At 37.5% G+C, this 24,393-nt stretch overlaps 1 long non-coding RNA gene across 1 annotated transcript in view; it reads left to right on the top strand.

Moving 5' to 3' along the window:
• LOC127059112 (uncharacterized) overlaps positions 1-24,393 on the top strand; it is a 57,835-nt gene that overhangs the window by 21,908 nt on the left and 11,534 nt on the right. The window contains exon 2 of the long non-coding RNA XR_007776588.1: positions 22,678-22,741. This is a non-coding gene — a long non-coding RNA (uncharacterized LOC127059112). The remainder of the gene's footprint in view (positions 1-22,677; positions 22,742-24,393) is intronic.

The raw sequence follows: 24,393 nt of genomic DNA, 5'->3' as shown, positions 1-24,393 counted from the left end.
TGTTGACATAAGCTCCGAAGAAAACATTCTTCATGAGACTTACACAGGCAACTCTCTTGTAAAGTCATTTACAAGATTCTCACCATTGTAAAGCCAGGGCTCCTCCTTTCTCCACTGTAATTTTCAGAGGTGAGTGCTCTCCCTTGCAGTTCTTGCAGACCTGTTAGCATTACCTGCCCCTACTGTTATTATCTAGTTGCAATACTGCTGTTGCTGATCCTTACACTTGCTGCAGACAGAGAATTAAAGATGGGCAAATCAAAGTTTTATAAAACAATAAATTCAGGCAGCATCAAATAAACAACCTGTTTCCACAGCAGAAGGGCAGTATATTTCAGGGGTTTTCAGAGATGAAAGTGAGTTTTAGTGACAGACTGTATTTGTAGTGCAAGGAGGTAGAAGAAAAGTAACAGAAACTCAAAGGTTACCCTGCTCCAAAGATGTTTCAAGAATAAACAAATAGGGGCAATATTGTTCTACTACACATAAACAGAAGATTTTGCACAAACAGAAGGAATTGCACAAACAGAAGACAGGTGTATCTCATGGATATTCTGTGTTTGTATGGTGGTGTTCTTTTCCCAGCCCAATAACCAGTAAAATGTGATGGCAAAGATTCAGTGTACTTCACTTCATCTCCTTTGATAAGCCCCATTTCAGTTACGCAGGAAAGAACAGGTAGAAAAATTCAAACTATTCTTTTTAACTTGGGAGTAACTAAATTAGGTAAAAAGCTTCTAATCTAACCAAGTCTAAATCATATCACAACTTTTAAATTACTTTTAACTGTGTAAAACCTTTATAAACCTGCATGTGTCTAGCTGTCTTTGCAATTCTCAACCTGAATTATTGTGAAAGTACCTTAGCAGCAGGCTACAGTGCTCTGCACTAAACACAGGCCCTCAGCTGAGATCACACAATATGCATAGGGTATAGCATGCCTACTTTGATGGCACTAAAAAATTCCTGAGAATTTATTCCTTTCAAGATTGTTGTCCAAAAGAGAGAAAGCAACAATGATTATGTAGCTGTAAATGATGGGTTACGTGTCACTCCAGTCCTCCAAGTGCAGCTAGAATATAAAAGGGCAGGTGCAGAGTTAGCAGAAATTAGTTCATGCTATTGCAGGTTTGGATGGTTCACAGAGTTCAACATACTGTAAATCTTGCCCAATTTCCTGTCTGTCTATTTCAAGAATGGTCTACAAATCTCTGCTTGCTCTAAATAGCAGTGAGGCAAGCCATTTCTTAGAATATAAACAGGGAAAGTACATCTAGAAAAAAATGCAGAAATGTCAAATACAGGCCACATATTTGAAACTATTTCTTGGTCTTGAGGATCTTTTAGAATGTTGGTTTGTTTTTTTATCTGATGAAAGAAGTAGCCAATCTCATTGTGGAACTATTCAAATATAGAAGGCCAACATATGGGAAAAAATGTCTCAAATTCTGCACTGTGAACAAGTAAAACTGATGGGTCTAAATAGGGTGGTTTTGCAACTGATATACGTTTTCCATCTCCAGGCTCCACAATCTTGTCTAAAGAAAAGCAACACAATTTTTGCCAATGAGAAAATTATAGAAGTGGAAGCTACAGTGTAAAAGGCCTGTGCCAGTCATGGAGTATGGATTGTGACACCAAGTCATTCAGCTAATCAGTAAAGGAAATCAGTGTCTCCTTGTAAAAATGTGAGACTTGGAATAAATTTAAATGCAAAATGCAAATTTTGCAATTCAAACAAAATTGCAGGAGTAACAAATGACAGGTAAAAATGGTACCTAGAAATCATACTCATCACTCCTTCATTATTCTCAAACAATTTTCATTTAATCCTCTTCTTCTACCTCTGTGTGTAGTATTCTGTCAAGCAGATTAGAGGGAGACTTCTGGAATTTTTAAAGGATGTTTTAAGATGGTGCTCAAAAGCGATGCCATTGGTGTCCTCATTCCCATAATTTAAGGATGACAGATTTTGGTTTCTTCCTTATGCTTGCTATACCAATAACATATAACAAATCTGGATATAAAAACAGATAAATTGATTTGTGAAGTCAGAAGCTTAAGAATATATTGTAGTTTATATTATTTTGCAAGAGACTTTAAAAAAGAAAAAAATATTGGCTTTTAAATTTGAAAATATCCTTTCCCTTAAGAAGGTGGATAGTTACATATTCATGAGAACCTCTTATCTACAGCTCTGTGCTGTTGTTCAGCCTTTTCATTGGCCAGAAAAGGTCAAAAAATTGTGATCCAAAATTCAGCTACACATTGTCTACATCTGGCACTTGGAAGTTTTCCAGGTTGGATGGGCCTTTAAGCAGCCTGGTCTGGTGGAAAGTGTCCTTGCTCACAGCAGGAGCATTGAAAGTAGACAATCTTTAAGGTCCCTTCCAACACATGATTCTAATATTACAATAATTCAATATGTCTGGGTTACAGTAAAATTGTGTACAATCATATATAATTGTACAAAATATTGTATTGGATACGCATGCAATATTATTAAATATCACATAACCAAAGTCATGCGTTCTAACTCCCTTCCTATAGATAATACTAAAATATGGTAATTGCAATATGTCTCCCTGGGGTCCATAGATTGGATAACCTTAAGTGTCTTTGCCAACCTAAAAGATTCTATGATTCTAAGGCAAGTAATGTGATACAAACAATCGTGTACCAGAGCCTTGGGAAAAGCAGCTCCTACATTGACATGGCAGTGAGAGAGCTGGGACAGTAATTTGCAGGAATCTTTGGGGTGGTCAGACATATTATATGGCAGATCATTGCAAAAAAAGAGACCATTCTTGGCAGGTGCTGCTGCACGGGCTGGTGCTGTATTTCAATGTTTCACAACAAAATAGAGTTGGTGGAATAGGGAGAAGAGCACTGTAAAGCACACTGAAGTTTAGGGACTGGCTCTTTCCAAGAAATGGGAGGTCTTGACATTATGCAGCCACATCGAAACCATTCTGAACTCAACTACCATAAAGACAAAAGTATATAATCTGCTGAGATGAAATATGTTAAAGAGAAAGCAAAGCAGCTAAAGATGCAGGTGTGCCAAAGGAAACAAACAAACCAGTTTCACACTGATTACTGCTTTGTGATGTTTGAATCACAGAAGGTGCTTAAAAATGGCATAACAGAAACATTTAAACAGAATGCTTCATGGTTTTTGAAACATTTGTCATGTCGACCAAAATGGCTCTTGAAATTCAACCTCAATTCACATATGCCTTCATCCACTCATGGAGCTGTACTGTGGAGAGGAGAAGAGGAAGATTTTCTATTTAAAAAACTAAAATTAGCTCTCCTCCTCTCCCAGAGCTTAACACTATGTATTTTACAGAACTTTTGTAAAGAATTTCTCTCAAAGTGCATCTTCATGTCTGTGTCAGGTTAAATGCAGGACTCCCAGCAATACAGCAAACCCTCTCTGTCTCTGGAAGGCTTAGTTCTTTGATAGCTCAAGAGGATTGAATTAATATTGCCCTTGACTGCAGTAATTTTATCCATGATTATCCTGATTTTATTTTGCATATCTTGTAATGTCAGCTAGTTTAGCTTTACTTAAAAGATTTACTGCATAAATGTCAGATGAGCAAACAAAGACCATATGAGTTCAGTAGATTGCACTTGTCTAAATTCAGCAGTGGATCTGGGAATCTAGCAGCTGGCTAGTGTACAATATAGAGTATAGAGCATATGACAAAGGGATAAGTCCACTGAAGTGCACAGAAAGTGCAAAACCACTGCTTTGGTCCTCTTTTAAAAAAAAATCTTTCCAATTTGACTCATATAAATTGAAAACATCACCAAATATCCAAAAGTGCAAAGCTCTGCAAATGGTTGAAATGTTTTTGCTCACTAAAGTTTTACTCTGAATGCACAGACAAATGCCTTGCTTGGTAGAGGCTTTAACACTTTGGCAGTTCTTTAGCTTTTCAGAGTCCTGCAAAAACATTACCACAGGGGTGTTCACTCCTGTGAAACAGGCAAATATTATTATCCTCCTTTTACACATGGGCAACTTGCGAGACAGAGCTGCGGCTTGCTCAGGCCCGAGACCACACAGCACGCTGGTGGAAGTGCCAGCACTGGGATTCAAGCATTCCTGGATCCCAGCCTAGTGCACAATCCACTAGACAGCCTGTCTGCAGCCCTTCTCTATTGCTGCATGAAGCTACCCAGTTTTTGCTTCATGAATATATGACTGTGAAAAATTATGCTTTTTGCAAGTGTTTATGGGATTGCTTCAGGGCACAGTTTCCCTACTGCTGCTGGAAAATGCAGATTACTTTAGCAAAAATGAAGGGGAAAGGGAAGGAAACATGCTAGAATAAAATGACAAACCAACTGGTTTGCAACCAGACATTAAAAAATTGTATAAAAGACTCCCAGTCAAAACTATTGTTTCGTTTTTCTGACACAAAAGAAACAGCGAGGATGTTATTTTATTCTTGCCACTTGTAAGGACAAATTTTCATGTTTCACTACAAAATAATGAAATCATATCGACCCAACTCACACAGAAGTTTGGTTAAGGCAGCAAAGATAACCAACAATTGTTTAGAATGATAAAAAGTTTTGTGGCTGCCTCTGCAAAGTGCAGCTGCAGCCTGAGGAGCGGGGACTAACCAGATATTCAAGTGGGAGGGATGGAACTGCACAGCTGCTTTAAAGCAACGCTGCCTCGTCACTAGAAAGTACCTATACCCATCCTGCATCCACAGCAAGAAAAACATTAGTGCCTCCTTATCTTGCTGGATAAATTAATGTTCAGCAAAAATACTACATTGGCATGCACTCCCTGCAGAAGGAAAGAAATTCAATGATAGGGAGTTTGGCCAATGTAATTTTTGGAAGTAACATTTGGCTACCAGAGTTTGAAGGAGCCCTTCAATTAGGAAGCTGCTGGAACTTATATTATAAGAAGTCATTCTTGCTATCCAGACCACTCTAACAGCTATATTAGGACATGATTTTTGCCAAAGCTCAGGAGATAAGGCTGCTTTATGAATATCTCTTAGTGATTCATTGCTGCTTTTTAGTTTTAGAATGCTGCTTCCCCATAATTCAGTTCTGGATGATCCTAAGAAAACAATGGAAGGTATCATTGCAAATCCTATACATAATAAAAGGCCAACTTCACAGTTTTGAGAAACCTGCTTTTGAAATAAGAACCACTGCTTGCTACAGTCCCAGTCTGAGGAACATCTGCTTTCTGCAGTCCTGGTCTCACAGGCATTTACTGCTGGGGCCAGCCTCAAAAAGCAGGTGTGCGTGGGGAGGCAGTGAGGGGTGACTAGAGTACCCAGGGTGAAGAAAAGCACAGTTCTGCATTGGGCTAGGGAGAAAAGTAGGACTCTTCATGCAGCCTGTAACTCTTTTTTTGGAGCATTTCCCTGGATAGATGGAGAGGGATAGCATTCCTTCCAACTCTCCTCAAAAAGGTTTAATAAACAGTGCTTCATTATGTTGGCATCCTACCTCCAGATGATGCAGATAACGCTGTTTTGCCTGCAGTGTGATATTAAACACCTAGATCTGAATTTCTGCCTCAGTAAAATGCTGTAAACTCTGCTGAACTTGCTCTTTTCAACTGAGCCTGCCCTTTTTCTAATTTCTGCTGCATCTTATTTTATAACAGGCTACATTGGCTCTTACTCTACACTACATGTACACAAGAAAATTACATAGAGGTGGGGCATGGCATTGGCCTCTGACTACCCATTGTATAAGTGTTAACATGCTTCCTTGCAAATTCTCAACCTTTGGGCACTATCCCAGGCATGGTTTGGGTGATCTCACAGGACAGGGCACTCTCCAAAAGTCAGTAGGAACTAAGACAGTAGAAGGGAGATGTTTAACTGTAGGCATGACAGACATGGCACTCACATTAGGGGACAGACAACTGGCCAATTGTTTTGTTTTTTTTTATTAGAGGGAATTTGTGTGACTACCATTTTTTGCTACACAATTTGTCCTTTCACCAGTCTCAGAAGAAGAAAAGCAGACCACAGCAAAGGCTTTGTTTGAGTAGGGTTTTCATATGTTTGTGTCTGGCGTTATTGGGATTTTTATTGTTTTGTTTTAATATAAAGCATTTAGTGTTGCTGTGCTTTTGTAAGTTATAAGAGGACTCAAAGATTTAGGTTTTCCACACTAGAAGCTAATGCAGCCTGTGATGATCCTAAGTCCCTGCAGGAGTTGATTTCTGAGCTTTGGGCCAATACTGAGAAAAATAAAGTTCCTGCACACTTAACATTGCTCTTTGGCAGAGGGATCTCCTGTCCTTGAGAAATGAAGACTTTGTACCCTATTCTTTGTTTATTCCTTATTTTACTTGAGAAATAAAGATGTTGTTGGGGGTGATAAAACCTTCTCAACAGGTTAAAATATTTTTTGAACAATTTGTATCTTCAAAGACATGAAAACCTTGATCAGGGGTGAAATGCTGAACTACTTAGGAATAACTGGTCTTTTCATTTAATATCTAAAAATGTACTTTGAGGAGTATTAGTTAAATCTTGCAACAACTCTGTTGGTAAAGAGTCAGAGAAAGATCAGGAAGCTTTCTAAAATAATACAAATTCATTTAAAAGATCACATGTGGGTATGAGGATTCCTTTAGAGGAAAGGAGGGGAAGGGTGGTTGGACCTGGAGCAAGCCTGGATGTTGACAGTCTAATGTGACAAGAGAGTGAGGTGCTGAGCAGCTGTGCTGTGGTCACAAAGATGTGGTGTTCTGAGAGCAGTAGCCAATATCCACAGACTTGAATGCTCTCCAATTACCAAGAAAAAGAAATAAATTGATAAGCATTATAGATATCAGACTCTTCCCTTTTAGTAAAGTCAGTAATTCAGATAATTTTACAAAAATTCAAAAATCTGAGCCAGCATATCCTTGTTCTCTAATGGGCTGTGAATACATGATTTTCATGTAATTCCTATTGATATGAGTAATGATGAGAGGCAAAGAAAGGAACATCAGATCACCCATTGTTCCTTTCCAACACAGCCATGCTTCAAACAATTGGGAGCTCAGACTGTATTTATGAATCCTATTTGAAAACACTGCTGCAAAATGATAGATTTCACCAAAGGCCATATTCAAACAAAGGTTTTTCTAAAAATGTATCTAGTAAAGGAGCAATGGCATTTGCAGGCATGAAAAGCATTTTAAAAAGTGATTTTTTTTTAAGCCTGTAGATACACTGCTGACTTTTCTAAAAGGTTAGAACTTTATGAGATTCAGAATCAAAACTGATGTGACCTACATAAAAGAATCACTCTGATTTCTTAATTAAACCAAGCTGTAATTGCACACTTGGTTAACAGCCACCAAAAAATTATGCAATAAATCTTATGACTGTCCTCCAAGAATGTGGAAAGGAAGGCAGTGATGAAGAGGATGGTGGTCAGAAGAACAAGATGGGAGTGCTCCATGTTATTCTCTTTAGCATTCCCTCACAGAGGCTCTGAGGCTTCTAGCACATGAGCCAACAACTGAAATGGTCACATGTGTAGCACTGTGTTGAGGGGAAAAAGCTCAAATATTTTAACAGCTGCTTTTTTAGGTTGAGTTTTTTAGTTTTGAGTTTTTGGTTTTTTTCCCTTTACCTAGTTTGCTTCAGGATCTGATTTCTTTCTGAAGGGGTGGGCTCAGCGCCTGCCAGGAGCCCAGCAGGGAATGTTTACTCTGAGACACACAGAGATGTTCCCCTTTCTTCTCAAGTGATTTTTTTTTTTTTAAAGCAGGCAGTATAGGGAATTCTCTCAAGAAAGGTTCACTTAAAATAAACACACCTTATAAATATCTGTTAATCGGAAGGCTCTTTTCCTGTCTTGTGAAAAATTTATGTGAAAAATTTATATGAAAAATACATCAAGAAAGACAACATCACATGTTACTGTTGCATAGCTGTCTTCTCTGTCTGCTGGACCAGTCTTTGCAAAACATTTGTAATTTACAGTGTCTCAGGCAAGGACTAGAACTGCCCTGTGGATTTCCTGTGACTTCAGCCTTGGTTTGCTCTCTACCAGAACAGCTGTACCACTGCCAGCCTCTAGCAGAGTTAGACAAAGCTGCTCTGAGTTGTGATCATTCCAGCTTATTCCAGTTCCATAAAAATTTTTAATATTAAACCAAATTTCTTCAATATTCTCCAGATGCAGCTGCACTTATGGTGAATTTACCAGATGGACAAACTCGCATAGGCCAAACACTAAAATACCAAATGTGTTTTATCAGAGATAATAAACAATGCCAAAGATCCTGACAATGTTTCTCTTTCCTTCTCCTCATTTCATAAACAGAGCTTCCCTCCTATATTTCAGAGATTTCAAGGCAGCACACAGCATACAAGGAGCAAATATTCTTCAGTCATCAATGATAAATGAACAGTGTGACAAGAACAATATACTTCATTCCTTCCTCCAGTCTCCCCATATGCCCACTGTTCACAGTCACATGGGAGAACAAAAATACTTTTTAAAGACAAAAATAATATTTTCATCTTAATGCAGTCATCCAAGGCAGGATGCTAGGAGTAAAACAAACAAAACCCAAAAATAACCACCAATGAGGAGACCCAGCTGACAGTGAGATTTATTAGTTGGGTGATGATTCCAATGCAATTTTGTCTTGTCACTTTGAGACAGCAGAGCAACATCTTCATGTGTGGTCCCAGTGCTCAGTGTATGCTCAGATATTGAGCTCTGGGAAGGAGTTTTGGAACAGTCCTGCTAATGTTGTTATGCAGTCAGTCTTTCATCCCACCAGGAATATTGTGAACGCCTACTGCTGTCCGTGTCTGCCAGTGCTCACTGCAGTCACCGGTACAGAACAATCCCGTTTGCAACACCCTGCTTGTCAGGACTGAAGTCAGATCTTTTCCTGGTTTATTCAATCATAGGTCTTTGATGACAAGTTTTTTTCTCTGTCTGTCTCCAGTTGGGAGTATGGAGAGAAATCTCAGCTCTTTATTCCTTGGGTACACTTCAAGTCTAAATTATCTTTAGAAAATGTGTTTTGGTTTAGTCATCTGTTTACAGAGACCTATTTGCTTAACTTTATTGGATGGAATTTTGGAAATGGCAATCCAAGAAAACTCATTACTTACTTCATGGAGGTTACTACCAGAATAGCAGAGGGAACAAAAGGGACACCAGTTATTTGACAACTGCACCAGGATCTTAGAGAGGTGTTCATTCATCCTGTGAAGGAAGGCAGCTCAGCACAGTAGACTCTAATCACCTTCAGTGTTAAGTCTAGCCTTAGTCTAGGTGCTGTGTAAGACCCAAATACTGCCTGTAGCTGAGTCAGTGTAGTGAAATCCATGCTGCTGTCATGAAGGGAAGTCCAGTCCCTGCTGTTAACTCTGCTGACCCATTCTTGTCCTCCTTCAATCTGCATTGTGACTGGGAAGCTGTGTGGCTCTCTAACCTCTAAACTGAGCTTAACAATTTCTAGTGTGCACATGAAGGAAGAGGTGGGACTGTTTTTTTGGGGTGGAAACATTGCCCAGGTTCAGAACCACAGAATCACACAATTTGTGAGGTTCCTGAGGAGATCCTATGGTATCAGATCAACATCTGAGTAATGCCACTTGTAACCAGCCACTTTGAACTTTCAGCAGCTACCCTTTGACACAGGTATACGTAGCAATGCAAAGTTGCTGGTCATCACATAGTTACTAATCTCATCCTTTATATACTTCAAGTAGTAAAGTAGAAAATTCTGTTTGTCCTATGGCAAAGTTATTGTAAATCAGCAGTAAATAAAAAAGCTAAAGAAATTTAAAACATTCTATATTTTTTTGCCAGACAGCAGAGTTCTCAATGGGAGTCATTCTCTGATAGTCTGAGATAAACTGATTTTTACTGATTTGTACATTCATAAAATCATGGCATAGCTTGAGTTGGAAGGGACCTTTAAAGGACATTTAGACTGAAAGCCCTGCAAAGAGCAAGGACATCTTCAGTCTGGCTTTGTTCCCTGACCTTATTCTCCACACAAATATCTCTACCTAAAATTTGGCTCCAGAAATAATAGTGAAATACAATCACAGACTGAGAAAACCATTAAACCATGGGTTTGTCTTAGCATGAATCAAGGTATCATTTCACCTAGATATTATGTATGCAGCACACACCATCATGTAGACATGAGGATTCCATGTAAAAGGTGGAATAACTGAAATCTGTTTCCATATAGCATGGACAAAACAGGAAGAAAGCAAAGCAAGAAAATAAAGATGTGTATTTTCCAAATGAAGGTTCCTTCAATGCAGAGGAAGAACTTCTATATCCTTAAAGATGTATCTTTTTCTACCTACATTAAAAAATCTTTTGGTATAGATGGGACAAAAATATGAATGACTCTTACTTAAAGAGTAAGAATGCATTTGGATTCAGCAGACTTTAAGGTTAGAAATTTGCTGTAGAGTTTATTGCAGCTCAGATGAAGAGCTCACTTTCTGAGCTCACAATCTAAGTGAAGGTAATTATTTTTTTCTTACCAGTCTGACTCAGCAGTAAATGTGTCAGTGATAAAAGTGGAATTCAGTCAAAGAGCAGCAAAGAGGACAGCTGATCTTATGGCCTGAAAGGCACACACCTACAAGACCTAAGATGAGAGAAGCTTGGGAGGGCTTCTCAGTTCTCAGGTCCAGTCAAACACACATGATTTGTGTCAGGGGAAGACCTTTATGTGCATGGCCTTTTCCTTCTGTTTTTCAGAAAATAAAAATTAATAACGTGTGTGGAAGGGGAATCATGGCAAACCATGGCCTGATCTGAAGGTTTCTTGTGAAGGGGAATCTGATATAAATTAGCATGCACATTTACTGTGGTTAGTGAGTGGCTAATATGTCTGCATTTATGTGCTGCTTTCCTGAAAAAATTCTGGAAACATCTTTAGGTTTTTTTATTATTCTTTAGGAAGAAAGAGGGGAACTGGAAGAAAGTGAATATTTTTTTTGCCAGGTGTATTCTTAACAAGCCTTTCCCTTCTAAATGATGCAGTGGGACTTCTTAAATTGAGAATTTAAAGTTGTCAGAAAACATCCTGTTATATCCAGAAACTAATTTCCATACTACATACAGTGCAAACTACTTGGCAAAGTCTCCTGTCCAAATTTTCAAGTTGAGTTTTGAGGACCTTCTCAAAGTATATTTTTAGTCTCCAGGAAAATTACTAAAGACTTTCTTCATTAAGCAGGAGTCAGATCACATTTCTGTTAAAATGGAATAACTTCCAGTGGATTGAAATGTGCAGGACTGGTATAAACCAGAGGAAAATACCATTAATCATATTTCCAAGATACATTAAAGATGTGCACTATCATTGCTGTGTCATTCTTCTGATGAACATAACCTGATATTTCAGTGAAGGAACTTCAGCAATCAAAGATTATGGGTTCTAATAGCCTAATAATATTGGTTCTGAATCTACCTTTCCAAAAGATACCTGCTTAACATACAAGGACAGAAAAGAGAACTTGCCCTTCCTTTGCTCTGTTACTAAAGTGCTCTTTACATACTCCCATTGCCTAAACATAACAGTTTTATCTGAGAATCAACCAACTTTTGAAGTGACATAACACTCACAGTCTCTCACTGCCTTCTTTCCAGCCTGGACAAGATTAAAAATCTTTTCTGTCTGGAAGATTAGTGACTAAGGATGGATGAGGATGCACAAGGGTAGCATCAGCATCTCTGTGTATTGTACTGGAGAAAATGAAAACAAAAGGATCACAGAAGGTGTCACCCCTAATTTCAAAGCCAAAAGATTGGCTCTTAAGTGACATACCAAGGTCACATAGGGAATATTAGCTGCAGGAAAGAAAACAAAGTCTGAGTTGCTGCAAATAAGCTTTTGAATATATTGATACCAGACCATGATGCCAAGGTATGAACCCGAAGTGCAACATGCAAGCCGAAGCAATCAGTACTTTGAGGAAGAACATGCACTGCATTTAGAACTTTCATTTCCATATGAGGTTATGGGATTCAATTGAATTTTTGAAAGGTAAACAAAACAAACTAGAAAGTCTATTGTATGGACTTGAGTGAGGGAAAAAATATCTTTAGATTGATACCTAATCTTTCAACTTCTCTCAGTTTCTTGTTTTAATCTTTGACAAAACAAACAAGCCAAAGAAGTTGTGTCTGCACAACTCCTGGGAAGAACTTGCTCTGAGGAGGAGGGAGGAGGCAGGTGGAACTAAACTCTCCATACAGACTGCCCTTTCTTGTCAGAGTCAAATAACTGGGGAGAGGCTGAAGCACAGAGCAGCCCCAGCAGCAGGCAGCCAGGAACGTGATAGCCAAAACTGCCAAGCTTTTTACTGGAACAGGCAAGAAAATCTGTGCTAGGATACAGGGCTTAATTTACTTGGAAGGAGTATATTTGTAACACAGTCCTCCTTGTCATTATGAGAGGCTATTCTGCACCTTGATCATTCACAGGCTCTCTAAGAGTTTTCATTCATATCTTTATTATATAAACATCTAATTACCATAAGAAACTTGCTATGGTTTTGCTCCATGGAATTTAAGTTTTAATTTGAATAGACGAACTATGGAGAATCATTTAGATCAGGCTGCAGTCTTAGTATAACTTATTCAGTCTTCTTTAACAGTTAGTAGAGAAATGGCCTTCTCCAGGAGCCATTTAATCTCATAGTTTATATGTTACAATCAGAGGAGTAAAATAGCTTTGGGAGGTTCATTTTCTCTTTCAAGTCTCTCTGCCAAGTAAAAGTTTTGGTGGTTATTTTGTACTAAACATTTAATATGAGCCTAGGTGCACATCTTGTCTCCAGAAGCAGATAGCAAAAGGGCCTGGGAATCAGTATACAAAGAGGCACATTCCTCCTCTGCTTATAGTGTGATCCCTTCCTGTCAGCATCTGGCAGTTGGCAGTTTTGAGACTGACTGAACTATAGGCAATGTCTGGATCAAACTTTTTTGTAAGCTTGGAAACCCATCCTGAATATTTGTCTAACTCCTTCTTGAATATTTGTCTAACTCCTTCTTGTCTAACTCCTTCTTGTCTAACTCCTTCTTGAACCCATGTCCATGAGCAAGTCATAAATGATAATCTGTGACAATGAGCTCCATCAGTTAATTGTTCCTTGTGTTCTTCAAACAGAAGACTTGATAACAACCACAAATTAGGCAGAATAAATATTTTCTTCCATATTCACCAAAGCTGTTCCTAGATTTAGGTTTAAATAGGAATATAACTGGGCTCAATTGAGGGATACTATTTATTGTATGTGAATGTATTTTATGATTAAGATAACTCTTTGAAATTTCTAAATAGCATTCTAATTCTATACTAAAAATATTCTCATATTCTCATTATGTTGTATAAATCTATCATATTTTTCATATATATATATATATATATATATGTTCTTTCTTTGGCTATTACAACTTCAGGAACTCTTATGAGTGTTAATCTTAAAAGTTGGACTGGCTGTAAACAGTTCATTTTTATAAACATCTCAACACCAAAGCCCAGGATCTACTACTATCAAAAAGACATGTGCTCCTAGCCCTCATAAATGCTAGGGAAGATGATAGCCAGCAACTTGGCACAGCTGCATGCAAGATTCTGTAATGTGTGTTTTGGTGTAATTTATAACATCTTTAAAATAATTAAATTAATTTTGGAAGAATAAAAAGCAAAATATTTCATTAGATGGATAAAAAATACATGGGTAGATAATCACTTAGGCACAATTTACACAGTCTCAATGTATGACCTTCCTGGAAAAAAACCCAACCTAACTAAAAACCAGATCATGGTGTCTGCAAGCCTGATCCTACTTCTAGGCTTCCAACAATTCATTTCAGGGAGTTCTGTGTGTGCACAGGAACTTCATCTAACATGTTTTTCAACTTAAAATACACAGTATAGATTCATTAAATCAATGTGTCATCACCATAAATTATCAAAGAACAAAACTATATATTAATTCTGGGTTTCAGAAAAGCACTTCACTGCTATTCCTTTACCAGATACATCCTTCATACTCCCCTGTTGATAAAGAGCATATATACTCATAACAGCTGCCACTTCTTATTAAGCTGAAAAAATTCAACTTGCAAAAAATGCCATTTTATATTTGATTCATCTTTAATAAAACACCGAGTACTTTTGAAATGTCACTGAGAAGCAGAAACCTATATTTTTAAATTCTTTTTGTTCAAACTAAGTGGGATCATCTTGTAATAAAGGAAGGTTTGTAATATTAAAAAGTTCGACCACATTATTTATTCTTACATACAAGTGTTACTGTGAAAAAAAGCCACACTGGTGATAGAGATCTGAGAGCCTGTTTTGTACCAGGGAGAATCTGGTGCTAGCATGGTCTGCCCTAAGTTGGCACCCCAGGATGCCAAGTGCATGTGTGTGCATGCACACACACAGGGTGATTTCTGTCCCAGGTACCAAAGCATTTGTTAGCATGTGCTAACAAATAGTTGGTTAGCATGTGCTGACCCTAAGACCAATCTGTCTGAAAAAAAAACAACCAGACACAGGTAATCAGGATCATGTTCTTTCCTAAGATATGCATGGCACAATTTTATCTTCCTGAGACCCTAACTGAAGAGTTCTCTATGCAAATATGCAGATATGCTGCCAGTGATCAGCACTGAGGTTTCAGTGTTGATTACTTGGACAAATCTGAGGTTAGTTATATGCTGCTTTTATAGCTCATCACACTCAGTTTGCATTAGAAATAAAAAGTTTGGGCTAAAAGTGAATAAAGCAAAATGAAATCACTGCACTGCTATAACCACCCCAGTCATACCCACACATTTCAAAGTCCAGTTTCTGCAGCATGAAGCTGAATCTTTGGATGTCTAACCATTTGAAATCATAAAAAAGTATGTTTCAGAGTACACTGATTCAGTTATATTATTTAAGTGCCCTTTTACAAAAACAAAAATCTCAGATGCTTCATTAGAAAGCTATCAAACCTGCTTTCCTGAAAATAATACCTGTGAACAGTTTAATTAACTTGTTCTTTCTTAAATCTTCTTGCCAAGAATCTTTACTGGATTAAGTATTCAACACCAAGAGATTAAAGAGGTATATCCCTCTCGTTCCCACTGCACATATCTCCTCACAGTCACCAGGATTACCTTTCTAAGTACATCAAAGCTTTATTTCCTTGTGGCCCTTCAATAATAAAGGCTAAGGGTAACCAAACTCTCATCACTATTTCACCTACCCCTCCACAACCAGATCGTGACTGAATAAAAATGTGAATAAAGACAGTCAATGTAGAAAGCTGCAGTACTTTACAACAGCAATAATAACAGGAACACAGCAAGTAATAAAAAGGAGCAAGAAGGATGGTGAGCTACATAAAGTCTCTAAGGGGACATAAAGGAAGGCAATTAATAAACTGCAAAGCCTTTTCAAAGTAACTAAAAAAATATTTACGAGTAAATACTACTTGTGTAGCACAACTGAGGAGCATCTGTCTGTTAATTAAAAGATCTGGTGTTGCACATGACCAGTACTTTGAAAGAAAGATTTCATAGAAACTATCCATACCTGATCAAAACCAAAGTGCTTATTCTAAACAACAGCACTGGGGAGCTCCATTGTTAAATGCACAATAACCACATAATAATTTGAGTTGGCACTTTGCAAAGATCAGTGTCTATTTTATTATTTCCCTCTACTGTTCTTGACAGTCATGGACCAGTAAAAAGTCCTATATTTGTATGTAGGGTTCATTAATTTCTTCAGGGTTATATGAAAATAGATACTTTGTCTACAGATTGAAAGCAAGGCATTCTGGGGATATACCTAATTTCCTCCTTCTGCTGGGTTTATCTGAAAACAAACCCTCAGTGGCATTCAGTTGAGTTAGAAGAAACACAGGACTATTACAAAAATGTCCATGGCACTTGAAGGTTTTTAAAAGTCTTAGCATAAATAAAGAAGGTTTTTGAAAATCTTAGCATAAATAAAGTTTTCACTGGCAGATACCTAAGGAAGTTCATACAGACTCTGCTTTTCCTGAGGCAAATTTTGCACTTGAAGCCTACAGGTGTTTGCTCTGCTTCCCCTGCCTGTAGTTATCCTCTGGTAAAAACATTCTTTTTTGTCAGTGAAACAATTGAAGTCAAGGCTTTCTGTGACTTTGACAAATCACTTATTCACTCTGATCCTCATTTTACCCACAAAAAAAAATTACATCAGAGTACTGTTCTGAACCCCAATTAATGATTACAAACCATTCTAAAGTCCCTGAAGGATGACACTGTAGAAAAATATCCCTGTATTTTCTTCTGAAAAAAAAAAAAAAAATTGACATTCAGTATTTTTGGTAAAGTACATAAATTATAACACATTCATGTCGTGCAAATAATAATTAAAATAATTTTAAATCTAAAAATTAAAAATTTATTTATGCTATCACTGAAGTTTCTTTGTATTATTCTTTATTCTGGAAGTCTGTGAATAGTACCAAAATCTTTTTACATATTTTAACATTCTCAATTTGCAACAGATACATGGATACACATGCAAATGTGCACACACACACATACACTTCCTCCTGCATGTATTAAAAAATTCTTTCATAAGCCATCTAAAAAAAATATACAAAATGTTGATTTAATACAAAGTAATTTCTTCTTACAAAATTTTGTAAAGACCTCCATAAAACCTGCATCAATGTATATTTAAAATTATGTCTTACTTTAAAGAACAAGACAAATTCCTGAATAATTTTCCTATATTTGCTAGCATGTTAATCTAAAATTAATAAAAGATAGTACCAGTGAATAAGCACAAACAACATATTTTTCCACTGGTGCTTTATTAGAACTTTGAATTTTACTATATGTGTTCCATTGATAGACTGGATATAAAGATTGTTATTTTTTTTTATCTTATTCATTCAGCAAACCAAACCATTTTAATGTGCCTGTGAGTCTAGTGACAGTAATTTTTAGCATGTTTCTTATCCTCAATTCTGCCTCAGACACATCTCATTTACTTTTTAGGCTTGTTCTTATAATTATAACTGTGGTAAAAGGAGGTTTTTCCAGATGCTGATAGTACAGCCCTTATATACAGAAGCACACAGTGAATATGAACCTTCCCAATTTTCAGGCTTGCACCTGACCCTTCCCAGAAGGGACAAGTCAGACATTCCCAGCACAGCCATGTGGTTTCTCTCCAGCTCTCCAGTGCCACTTGTGGGGTGCAGGGGGCCCTGGGGCAGTACTGTGGGGGTGCTCAGTGGCCAGGAGCATCCTGGATGCATTGCTAGAATGTAATAATTAAGAATGTAAGGAGAAGGAGTCGTGTCAGATGCTCTGTTTGAACCTGGGGGATGCGCAAATGTGCATGCAACAGTCAGAGAGAGAATTCAAAGCTACACTCAGGGCTTCCCTTCAGCTGCTGGTAGATTGCCTGGGTGACATTTTTGAGTGATCATTTCTTTAACTGCCACCTGTGATGCCAAACATCCTAAGTGGATGCTACACATTAGTTTGGTATTGAAGGTAGTATGGCAAAAATCTCAGACTTATCCTAGCTGCACCTTTTCAAGGCTATAAAGACAAGCTGTAAAAGAGGCCCAGTTAAAATGCTTCAAACTCAATACATCCAGTACATTTAATCTATTTCTGTCCTGAAGAAAAATTGCCCTTCAGAAACATTATTATATAAGAAATGAAGTGCCTTATGCAGTGGTTGGGTTTGGGGTTTTCTTCTCATTTTTGTGAAGGATTAATTCTATGTGATTGTAACTGCTGACACTAGCTGGAGTAGGTAGGTTCTTCTGGTAAATTAAAATAATTTTTTTTTGTCAAATAAGTAAAATGCTGGTACTTTGTTTATGTTTATAGTTGAAAGATTTCAATACTTCCAAAATTACAAGTGATACAAAAGTCAAATGCAATTTTTACTTTGTTTCAATTACAAAAGCAATACATTTATTTCATATGATCTAAAAGGTCCATTAAACACCAGATAGTGTTTGATACCTAATCAAAATGGTATAGCCAAGTAGCAACAGAAAAATGACTGTGAGGATGACAAATATTTTTTTCATCTTTGGTGCATTTTTCCAAGACATGTTATGCATTGGGGTTTTTTTCCAAATTTTGGGGTTTTTACACATAAATCCTCACATTCTAAAATTATTATTATGCCTTTCTTAAATTAATAATGAAGGTAATTACCTTAATACAATGAAAAGCACTTAACTGGACTATTTTTTGGTTTGTGAGGTTTTTCTGAACAGCGTGAGTAAATGTAAATGAAAAAGAGGGAGGAAAAACTAACAAGTAGAAAAACACTGTAAAAAAAATTACTGAGATCTGAACTGTACAGCAAAAACTCAGATCCTAAACCTGACCTTCTGCCACTGATTGTGGCACAAATATTATCTTACAATTACTCATGAGAAGATAACAAACTTGTAACAGTTGACTTTCTGGGAGTTAATTGCAAGTTTCTCAAAGTAACTGTGATATGTTACAGGATATGACATGTGAGTGGATTTCTTATCTTCATGAGAGAATGAATCCTTACTAAAAACCAGGCCTGACCTCTATGATCTGCTGGGACTTTATCATCTAGAGAGGAAAACACAAAGGATGAGCTGCTGACATTTACAGTTAGGCAAAATTGTTTCTTGCTCAATATTATTATCCAGCAATGACTCCAACACTGGCAAATCAAAATTAAAGTGTTGCAATTTCTCATATCTAAAATCAGAAAGCATTATTACTGCAAAATCAAATGAAAATGAAACTAATTAACAGACTCAGAGTTAAAATGCTGCAATGAGAGCCTGTCATTACAGTTCCTCCTTTTCAGTGTTCTTCCCAGTCATTACAGACACCAGTCCAGATGAAGGTGATCACAGGTCTCATTAACTGACTCCATTGCTAAATTAATCTTCAGTTGCCATCAGGAATATAATAAACCTTGCTTATTTGATTTTTATAGCCTTGAGACCCTCTTGAAAAGAGGTTCTCATACTTACCAGCAAAACCAGTTTGCATAGTGCAAACTTAATGATGTAAAATCTCTTGTGATTCAAAAGAAACAGAAAACCATATGTATAAATATCAAGGTGATTTTTGTCTTTGTGGAAGAAGGAAATCAGAAAGCACTGCAGTGATTTCACATAGGGTTTGTAGAAATTCTCATTTGAAATAAAATATGAGTTAAATTGTTGTAGCAGTTGTCCTGAGTTTCTCCCCATTCACTTGCCAGTTACTGCCACCTGTCATTCCTGTAGTATTTAATGTATTTCCAATTCTCTTTTGATGCTAAGCAGTATATGAAAAGGGCAGGTCTTGTTAGCACCATGTGATCTTCTAGGTCTTCATGGACTGCAACAAGATGTGCTAGACAGCACCAGCAACAAAGAGCTATGCTCTGAAAACAGATCTGTCTGAAATTGTTATTTCTTTTATCACTAGTGCCTTCTTCATGTGAGTTGTGCAGATAATCCATTTTAAACATGTAGCACATCAGAAGTTCCTATATTGCATTCATATTGCCTGTTCATGCCAATAAAATGCCAGCTTAGGCACTTTGTGTCCCACCTTCAGGGACTTTTGGGTATTTGCAAACTATGCTGATTCCAGCTGGAGTCCTAGGTGTTCACCACTCTTCCTGCAGCTCCATCAGTGCTGGCAACAATGGGAGCTGTAATGCAGATGAGCTGTTTGCCTTTTTATGGCCAGTGTTTACTACAGAGCAGTAAATCCGTACGGTGAAGTAGAGCAGCTGCCAGGACTTTCTGCATGCTCAAGCTGATGTCACCACTAGCTCGTGTTAGTCTAACAGTGGGAAATTCTGCTAAAAGGCTCCTTGTAGACATGCTTTTCAGTACTGTACCTCTGCTCAATAGATCATTCATGAGCACCCAGCCCCCTCTCCAGAGAGCATGTAGAGTGGAGTCGTGAGCAGGAAGGGCTGGAGACAAGGCTGAGTTTCTTACTTACAGCTCAGGCTTGGAGCTGTTTTATTGTCGTCATGGCTACAGGCCCCACATGCCTCCAGTCCCTGCTTTATGAAAAGAATGATGCAGTGTCTAGCCTTACAGCTGAATATATAAACCAAATTAGTCTACCATGCCCCTACCTGTTTTGCGGCTCACAATGAAAGAAGTAATGTATCAAGCAATCAGTCTTGTGGCAGTTATGTTCTGTAAACACTAAGTCATTACACCCAGACATTTTTATTTGCTCTTTAGAGCCCCTTCTCAGTATAATAAACTGCAGGTTTCAATAAGAAAGCTAGTTCAGAATAGTCCCCTGTGATTTCTCAGAATTTCTGTAACATACCAGCTAAAAGTTACAATTCAAATCCCCTTTCACACTCCATTTTTGCATAATCCCACTCACTAAACAAGATGTAGAAAGACAATGAATAATGTCTTTTCCAAAGCTACAGTGCCAGGGTATTACTAGAATCAAACTACTCCTAATGTAAGTAAAGAAGAGTCAGACAGTCCATTAACTCTTCCTGAATAGAGTAAGTGCCTCACAGGGTCCCATCTCTACTAGGAGATTAGGTAATCCCTGAATGGCATGGAGGGAATACGGGTCCTGTGACAGTGATGTTGTCAGTGCTCTTTAGAAGAGGGGGAAAGAAGGAAAGAAAACTTTAGAAGTGTGGTCTCCATTGAAAGATAAACATATAAGAGGGGGGAAATGGGGATCAGAATAAAAATGTGTAAATCTCAGCACGTGACAGTGTAGTCTGCATGCTAAGGATTTGGGAAAAAAGGTGGCAAGAAGAAAAAGAACTAGCATGAAGAGTAGGGAAGGGGTAAATTGCCTTTTTTTTCCATCTCATTATACATTCATCTTTTTTCCCTAGCCTGTAAGTTCCACCAGTTTTGATTCTCTGCGTGGTCATTTAGACTGTGCATGTCAGTAAGAGGAGTAATGCAGTCACATGGTTCACCATCACTTTACATTCTATCTCTGTGTTTAGCAAAGTGGGCCTTATCCTCACCTCCAAAATTCCATTAAAGTATTTTGGCAGCATGGGCTGTAAGAGACATTTATAGCCAGGGAACTGTAAAGAGTTCTCAATGCAAATAAAGAACAGAAGAAAATGCTATGTTTTTATGGAACTAAAGTATTTCTTAAACAAATAAAGATAGTTTTATTACCTATAAAGGAAGGAACAACGTAAAAATGCATAAATTGAATATAGCCCACCAAATTAAATTCTGCCTGGCTACAGAAAATTGAAATAATATGAAACTTCAGCAAGACACTTCTATTTTTCTCACATTGTCCAATCTTATTTACAAAAAATATTTAGTATTTGGGCAAGTGTTCAATAAATATCGGCCAACATGGCCCAGTGCAGAAACTCCTATCTGTAAGATGTATGAATCCTGCTCTTTGGGCCTTGGAACAGGAAGTGGTTTGGACCCTCAAACAGGTAGTGAGCTTCCTGTTAAAGTGCCTTACCTTTTTGGATATTTTTTGCTTATTTAAGATGTGTTATTGTCATTTCATGCTGTAGAAGAAATTATAGTAACACATACATTATAGTAAATAACAGTAAAAGATATTTGTCATCTAAATTTAATATAAAAAGAAAATTAAGACTAAGTAACAAATGAGACAAACATAGAAATATTTTATTTACCTGTTGCATTGTACAAATATTTATTATGCATATGTTGTATGGGGCAAGTTAATATGAAAGCAGGATGGCTATTAAGTTTCAGATACATTTAGTCTGTGTTCTAAAGATTAAGCGAAACAAATTCTTTGAAATTCTGTACTTTCAGAGGTTTCACATGAAGTATATTATAGCTTTCCTTTTTTTTACCAAAACTATGGAGGTATGACATAAGCACAGAAAAGAGAGGACTTTGTAAGAAAAACTATACAAATAACTGCTGATGGCTTGCCTAGTCTGTAAGTTTTAAAAGCAGTTAAGACATTTAGACCATGTATTCGAAGCTCCTGTATTCACATCCTCCCATTCACAACCATTTTGCCCAAATAGCTTATATTAAGGCAAACAAATTGAGTCAAACAAAAGCATTTCATCATTTTTGGGCTGAAACAACTGCTTTCTCTCAGCAGTGAACAGCAAAGACCCAGGTTCCACCACAGCCTGAGGCTCCTTGAGTAGCAGGGAGGAGCTCATTAAGTAAGAAATGTTCCAAGGATCTGAAAGAGATGAATCATAGCCCATGATGAGGAAAATCATAAGTAAATGAGCAACTTCTTCTCATTGACAAACACAAACCAAGGAAACAACATTAAAAACCTAGTCCAATCTGATCTGCAGAAAAAGAAATGTATTTTTGGTCTGACCAGTCTGAGCTCTGGCATATGGACAAATACCAACCCACGTCATACAATTAAGATTCTTTGTACCTTTTTTGAACCTTAACCTGACCTACATTGAACTGTCTGCAGCTACAAACTAAGATCTAGCCAAACAAAGAAATTAAAAAATACATCTGTCACTTGTAAAGTGAAATTAAAAGTGATTAATTTGCTCTTGCATATAAGTGCCTGAAATAACCAGGCACATTGTGTTTGATCATAGTAATTGCCATGTTTTTTCTGAGTCCAATGCAAAATGTATTGTATGCAAATAGATTGTAAAGAACGTTCTCTCTTTCCTAGAGGAATGTAAAGGAGAGAAGACTTCCCCAAAATGGAGAATAAAATGTCAACATCAAGAAAACAGGTATGACCACATGACTCATCTGCCATTTCTGATTTCCTTCCAAGAGTTTGACTTCTTTTCCTTAAGAAATAACGACAATCTGGTTCCAAGTGATGCTGTATATCCTGCCTTTCTGAATGCATTCCTGCACTTAACTTCTGTTATGAAAGCATCTTCCTTTATCATTCAGTTTGCCTGATTTGAGATACATTCACTAAAATTTTTAACATTCTTCCTCTCTGGTAGTATCAAAGCTTTCCTCAGTATCACCTGAACACAGGGGCTGTCTTCTATAAAGAAAGAAATTCACAGAAACTGAGCTACTTTTAACTTATAATATAAGATTTATACTCTCAAGTTCATCTTCAGGACTGATTGAAATTTCTGATATATCTGCATTCTTCTCAAGTATAGATGATAGCACTGATGTGCTAATCTAGTATAACAGTGCTGTTTATTGAAGTAATATGGCTTGTCTTTTTCCATCTTGTCTCTTGGTTATCTCTTAAATAACTAAGATTCACATGGATTCTTTTTGCCATAGTCTTTAACTCGTGTCAAAATTTATTTGCTCGTGCCAAAAAATATTAATTTCTCTGACCACTCAAATCTTATGAACTTCAGTTCTTTCCAGTTTTGAGTTTTCTGTCCTCTTATGCTCACCTCTACTCTTGGTTTCCAGCTACACAAATCTTGCATTTGGATACTGAAAAAGCTTTTGGCTGAAGGACATCCACTTAAATGCTACATAATAATCTGTAATCATAACTTGATCTTCCTCCTCATTATTTCTCCTCCCACAAACTCTTCTGCATCTACAAAGGTTGCCATGAAAAATATTATCACCTTTTTGATAACCAAAAAGTGCTGCATGACCTTTACAGCAAAATAATTTGAATCCAAGTGGATATCACCATTCATAGTATAGAGTGATGTGTAACTTCTGATTCTTGATCATATTTTTATAAATCTGGCATAACTTCAAAGATATCAGTGTGAAAGTAGAGTTTGCTACCAAGAATGTACAAGAGCCTAATTCTACATTGAATCATAAAATCATAGAACAACAGAATGTTAATGGGCCTTAAAGAACATTTAGTCCCACTGACCTCTGCTATGGCCAGGGACACCTCCACTTGAGTAGGTTGCTCAAGACTATATCAAACTTGGCCTTGGAATACTCCCAGGGATGGGGCATCTGCAACTCCTCTGGGCAGATGTTCCAATGCCTCACAACCCTAACAATGAAGAATTTCTTCTGTATAGCTAGCCTAAAATTGCCCTGCTCCAGTTTGAACCCATTACTCCTTGTCCTATCACTGCAATTCAGGATGAGGAGTATCTGTCTGGCTTCCATTTAGGCCCCTTCATGTCACAGCATATGTCACAGTCAAGACAGCCACAACACACAGAGTATCATCATACAATTTCCATACCATTTCAATATCCATACAGAGTAACACCAAAGCACTTCAGAAGGCTTCAAGCACCTGCCCATACTGAGTAACCCCATTGCACTTCAGAAGGGTGCAAAGTGTCTGCCCTTCTTGTTCTTCAGCCCAACCTTTTATACCCCTCATGTTCATGCACTGCACCAGTGTGCCCTCTGTTCCCTGTGGTGGTTGGTCAGTGCCCCTGGGCACTCCATGGCTCATTGCTGTCAGTGCTGCTCA

This window comes from Serinus canaria, chromosome 1A (genome assembly GCF_022539315.1).
Source record: "Serinus canaria isolate serCan28SL12 chromosome 1A, serCan2020, whole genome shotgun sequence".
Classification (NCBI taxonomy): domain Eukaryota; kingdom Metazoa; phylum Chordata; class Aves; order Passeriformes; family Fringillidae; genus Serinus; species Serinus canaria.
This window is presented reverse-complemented; position numbering and strand designations above follow the sequence as displayed.